This window comes from Humulus lupulus, chromosome 2 (genome assembly GCF_963169125.1).
Source record: "Humulus lupulus chromosome 2, drHumLupu1.1, whole genome shotgun sequence".
In the NCBI taxonomy this organism is placed as follows: domain Eukaryota; kingdom Viridiplantae; phylum Streptophyta; class Magnoliopsida; order Rosales; family Cannabaceae; genus Humulus; species Humulus lupulus.
Window position 1 is genome coordinate 13,863,346 of NC_084794.1, and position 6,139 is coordinate 13,869,484.

Sequence of the window (6,139 nt, forward strand, 5' to 3'; positions counted from 1 at the left end):
GGAAAGACAAGAAGAGTCATGAAAATGTTGCTACCACTTCAAATACTACTGCTGAAGGAAAAAGAGATGGATCTGATTCATTACCTTTCACTAAAGCACAGTTAGAAGCACTTTAGAAACTCCTAAGTTAGTCACACATCACTGAACATTTGAATACTTCACACGGTACATGGTTGTTAGCCATAAAAGGTAACCATTCAGTAGCTCTTATTGTCAATAAAAGAACTACTAACCCTTGGATTCTTGATTCTGGAGCATCAGATCATATGATAGGAGATGCAAATATTTTTTCTAAAATCCACACAAGTCTAGAACACCATACAATAAAAATTGCAGACGACACATCCTCTAAGGTTAAGGGTTCAGGTTCAGTCAAGATAAGTTAGAACCTAACTCTCAATTCTGTTCTCTATGTGCCTAATTTGGATTGTAATTTACTGTCTATTAGTAAATTTACTCATGACCTAAATTGTGTGACTAAGTTTTACTCAAATCTGTGAGTTTTTCAGGAATTGGATTTGGGGAAGATGATTGGCAGTGCTAAGATGTGTTCTGGGCTCTATATCCTACAAAATGACACTCCATCTGTTAGGACAGCTCATAAATTTAGTTTGTTTTCTTTAAATAATTAGTCTATTTCAAATAAAGATAGTGATATTATGTTGTGGCATTATCGTTTTGGTCATCCAAATTTCTTGTATTTGTCAAAGATGTTTCCCTCTTTATTTATTAATAAAAATTTGAATTCTTTTTGTTGTGAAATCTGTCAGCTTGCGAATGACACTCGAAACACATATTCTAGAATATCATTTAAATCTTCCAAACCTTTTTCATTGATTTATAGTGATGTGTGGGGTCCTTCATGTGTAAACAATATAACTGGAAAAAAATGGTTTGCATCTTTATTGATGATCACACTAGATTAACTTGGGTGTTTCTCATGAAAACAAAATCAGAAGTAAGTGAAATTTTTAAACAATTTCATTCCATGATTCAAACTCAATTTCACACTAAATTTCAAATCCTCAAGACTGACAATGCTAAGGATTTCTTCAATTCCATCCTCGGTTCTTTCCTCACACAACAAGGTATTTTACACTTAAGCTCTTGTGTTGATGCTCCTCAACAAAATGGGGTAGCTGAACGAAAAAATAGACATTTATTACAAGTTTCTTGTTCCCTCATGTTTTCTACTCAAGTTCCCAAATATTTCTTGGGTTAAGCTGTTCTTACACCTACTTATCTTATCAACCGAATGCCATCTCAGGTTCTCAACTTTCAAACCCCATGTAAAAAAGTCTTGCAATCATTCCCTCATACAAGATTCGTTAGTCTTCTTGATCCTAAGGTATTCAGACCGCCTTGTTCATTTTCATTCTCCAAATCGTAGTAAGTTAGATCCTAAATCTCTCAAGTGCATTTTTATTGGTTACTCCTCTCATCAAAAGGGTTATAAATGGGGTTTATACCTTTTTAGGCCCCGTGCTTTACCTCATTACCTGTTTGGACCCTATGTTTTGAAAAATTATTTTTTGGACCCTATGTTTTGTAAAATGGTTCAAATAGGCCCCTAAACCTGATTTTGATGAACAAAAAATTGAGTATAACAACACAGTTCTTAGGCAGAATGACTGTATTTTCGTTCTCAGTTGTTAGTTTGATGAATTATTTGTGATTTTAGTTCAAAAAACTTTGATCAAAATATGGTTTAGGGGTCTATTTGAACTATTTTAGAAAACACAGGGTCCAAAAAGTAATTTGTCAAAACATAGGATCCAAACAGGCAATGAGACAAAACACATGGTCTAAAAATGTATAAACCCTTATAAATGTTATTCCCCTATAACTCGAAGAATTTATAACTCTATGGATGTCACTTTTTTTTAAAATCATGCTTATTACAAATGTGAGATTCAGGGGGAGAATACAAGTGAATCTCATCTTTGGGACACTATTTCGAGTATCAATACTTCATCTCCTAGTGTTCCTTCTGTAGGAAAAATCTTATACATGATCTTTATTTATTTTCATGTATATCTAATATTAAACAAATTAATACGAGATAGCCTAAAATATGTTTCTAAAATTGAATTCAAAGAGAAACAAATAATATAATACTTACAGTATACGCAGCGGAATTAAGAGTCCTTCCTTCAGTTTCTCTAACTCTTGTATCCTTTCTGTCGCAGAGTATTATCAAGAAACTGAACCGATCTTCTATTTTCTTCACGATCTTCCAATGTATCCTTAGAACCACCTAGACTAGTGTGGGCAATTCTCAACACATGAGATAGATATAGAGAGAAGAAGAGAAAATAACAAAGTGGCTTAGAAAAGGACTTGTGTTTAGAGAGAATATAAAACTATCAGAAAATCTGACTTGTCTATCGTCTCTTCTCTCTAAGCACTCCTATTATAGACTCAATTAGGCCATTTAATTTAATTAAAAAATCAATAAAATAACAGCCATTTTGAAGCCCTAGGTCGAAATTATCATGGGCTATAGGCCCGTAAAATTTCTCATTTAATTATAAGCCCATGGGACTTAAAATCAAGGTCTGTATTATTTTCTATTGATTTAATTAATTAAATAATTATTTAAATCCTTTATCAAATTAATTATTTATAATTTGAACCTTGATTTAAATTTATTTATTAATTTAGATACCAATTTATCTTAATTAATAAATCTGCCATAATTTCTCTTTTCTTCTCAAAATTACACAACTCTGTGAAACTATCCAAAATTGACCTGGTCAACTTTGATAATTCTAATTGATAATTAAATCAATTAATTGAGACTATCTAGATGATTTTATCCAAGGTACAATGGGGACCATGGGCCTATGAAATCAAACTCCAATAAGTTATCATAAATCTAACAAATAAATTTACTAACTTATTAATTCCTCGTGACTCCACTATAGACTCGGAATTGCACTCTTGAATTCATAGAACGCTCTATAACAAATATAGATACGCTATTAATTATCCATTGTTACAACCATAATTGTCACTCAATCCTCTATAGACGGTCTACAATGAGATAGGACTAAAATACCGTTTTACCCCTCATTGTATTTTATCCTTAAAACACTTAGTTCCTTGTAAATGATATTTCAGTAAACTAATTTAATTACTGAAATGAGATCTCTATCATTTATAACCTTGAACCAAACTAAAAGGAAACCATCGTTTCACTTCTTCATCAGAAGCTATAGATGTTCATATCTATGATTAACACTCCCACTTAATTATACTACCAAGTTCCCAAGATGTAAGTATGGGCTAGTCTGTAGGGTAAGCTGGTAACGAACAAGTCAAAGAACTCAAATAATACAATCAGTTAGAATACTAACCACTCAGAATTGAGATTGAATTGACCTATGGTCAACTATATGATATGACTAGAATAGATAATAACGGTATGTTTACTTATCTTATCAACTGTCAATATCGGTCCTGTCCGATGTAACAAATACATCCGATCTTATCTACTTTGCCAATGTTCTGGAAAGAACATAACACTGTAATGTGTAAGTGATGAGTCTAGTTTTTATTATGTTTTGGTGATGTTTTTAGTAGTCTTTTATTTTGTTTTTCCTTGTTTTAGCGCGGGTTTACGCTTTGTTTGGTTGTTTTTGTGAATATCAGGAAGAATTGAGCATGTGGAAGAAAATGCCAAAGAAAGGGAAGAAATAACCGAGTTTTCCATCATATTTTGATCAAGAATGGTTCTCAACACAATTTGGAAGTGTTGGTGAAATTTTGGGATGGAAACTTGAAAAAATGAGATTTCCCTTAAGAGCCACGGCATGAGCAAAAGGGAGCCGCGGCTAGGTGGGAAACAGAAGCATTGTTTTTCAGGAAGTCTTCGGGCCGCGGCATGGCCTCAGAGAGCCGCGGCATGAAAAGGACCTCCTGCCCAGAAATTTTGATACGGGCCGCGGCATGGCTTCGGAGGGCCGCGGCATGGAAAGGGCTTTCTGCCCAGGAATTTGGACACGGGTCGCAGCATAGTGTATGTAGGGCCGCGGCCCGCCTCTCTAAAATCTAAAATCCTAGGTTTTAAAGGACGAAAAAGAAAAGAAAAGTACGTACGGACGAAGGGAGGAGTTCTGGTTTTGAAGGCTCAAGCTTATAGTATTTTTACATGTTTTTCTTCTTGATGTTATCTTTAAATTCTGTTGTGATTAGCACTATGACTATGAACTAATTTTCTGTTTAGGATGTTCAATTGAATCTCTTGAATTTCTGTTATGACCTAATGCAATTTTAATTTCCTCTTCTTCAATCTTCTTCAATTCCATATAATCTGTTCTTATAGAGTGATTATTGATTGGCCATCTTTAGTCATATTCATATGTTTTTAAGTCAAAATCTGAGAAGTGAGATTTAATTATGCTTTGGTTATATTGGACATAATTCTAATTTAGAACGAAAGTATCTGAATTAATTGTGTAACTGTTATTAAGTTGTGGAATTTAATGCTACCTTTGTGGTTCAATTTACCATAGAAATATAGGAAATTGTCACCTAGGTTGAGTTTATAATTCATAGTATGATTATAGGCTGCTGTTTCAACTTGTTAATTGAATTAGGTAAAAAAATAAGAAGAATTCACATTTTGCATTAGGGAATAATAGGAAGGATAGTTGATGAGATTGAATATCCTAATTGTTTCTCAGTGATTGAATTAAAAGTTTTACTATTAGTTATTATTCTATTTAATTGTCGATTATTATTTCTGCACTTTATTGGTTCTTTTGCTGTATTTTACAAAAATCAAGAATTTTAATTCATCAAATAGAACAAGAAATTAATTGATTGGTAATTGATAACTCAGTCCTTGAGGACGATACTTGGTTTTACCATTTTATTACGAGTTTGCGACTGTGTGCACTTGCATAGCAAAATTATCGCAACAAGTTTTTGGCGCCGTTGCCGGGGACTGAAAATTATCAATATCAGTCTAATTAATTTTTATTCTAATTTGATTTTAATTTCTCTCGTTTCTAATCTGTTTAGTTGCTTAATTTGTCTATCTCAGGTGAATTTTGGTATATGCGTGGCAGAAAAGGAAAGGACACACTTGTTCCTCTGAATCTTGAGATTGAGAAGTCTTGCAATCAAATCAGAAAGAAGAAGAGAGAGGCCCATAAATCTGTAAAGATGGCACATAATGAAGGGGATGGCATGAATGTTCAAACTCCTGGAGTTGTACGAGGGGTTCAGGCTCAACCCAATGCTGAGAGGAGCCTGCGAGATTATGTGCTACCCACTCTGACGGGAGTACAAAATAGTATATGCCCACCAACTGTAGAGGCCAACAACTTTGAAATAAAACCCGCCATTCTACAAATGGTGCAGTCCTCTGTGCAATTCAATGGGTTGCCCTCTGAAGATCCTCACACCCATTTGTCTAACTTTCTGGAGTTGTGTGGAACCTTCAAATATAATGGGGTGAGTGATGACGCAATTAAGCTTAGGCTCTTCCCATTTTCTCTAAGGGACAGAGCTAAAAGTTGGCTGAACTCTCTGCAGCCAAATTCCATTGTCACCTGGCAAGATCTAGCTCAGAAGTTTTTGTCCAAATTCTTTCCTCCGTCCAAAGCTGCTAAATTAAGGGGAGAGATAAATAACTTTTTCCAGAATGACGGAGAGTCATTGTATGAGGCGTGGGAACGGTTTAAGGAACTCCTGAGAAGATGTCCTCATCATGGCATTGAACAGTGGATGCTAGTACAGAATTTCTACAATGGTTTATGTCCGACAACCAGAACCATTTTGATGCTGCAGTGGGTGGCACTTTTATGAGCAAGAGCGCAACTGGTGCATATGAGCTGCTAGAGGACATGGCTACAAACAACCATCAGTGGTCTGAGGAAAGATCATCAGGAGTCAGAAAGGTAGCTGGGGTGCATGAGCTAGATGCAATCACTGCCTTAACAGCGCAAGTAGCCTCTTTGACCAAGCAGTTGCAACAGAGTAGTGTGTCTGCTAATGCGGTTCAGATGGCAGTGAGGTGTGAAATGTGTGGTGGTGCTCATTCTTTCGATCAGTGCCCTATCTGTAATAATAACACCCCAATGGATCATGCCCAAGTTCAAGCGGTGGGAAATTTCAGAGGCCACTCAAT

The 6,139-nt window shown here is 35.2% G+C and overlaps 1 non-coding gene across 1 annotated transcript; it reads right to left on the reverse strand.

The window, feature by feature from the left end:
• Positions 1-5,619: 5,619 nt before the first annotated feature.
• Positions 5,620-5,726, reverse strand: LOC133820671 (small nucleolar RNA R71). Its single transcript, XR_009887073.1, has one exon. It is a non-coding gene; the product is annotated as a small nucleolar RNA R71 (small nucleolar RNA).
• Between the last annotated feature and the right edge of the window lie 413 nt (positions 5,727-6,139).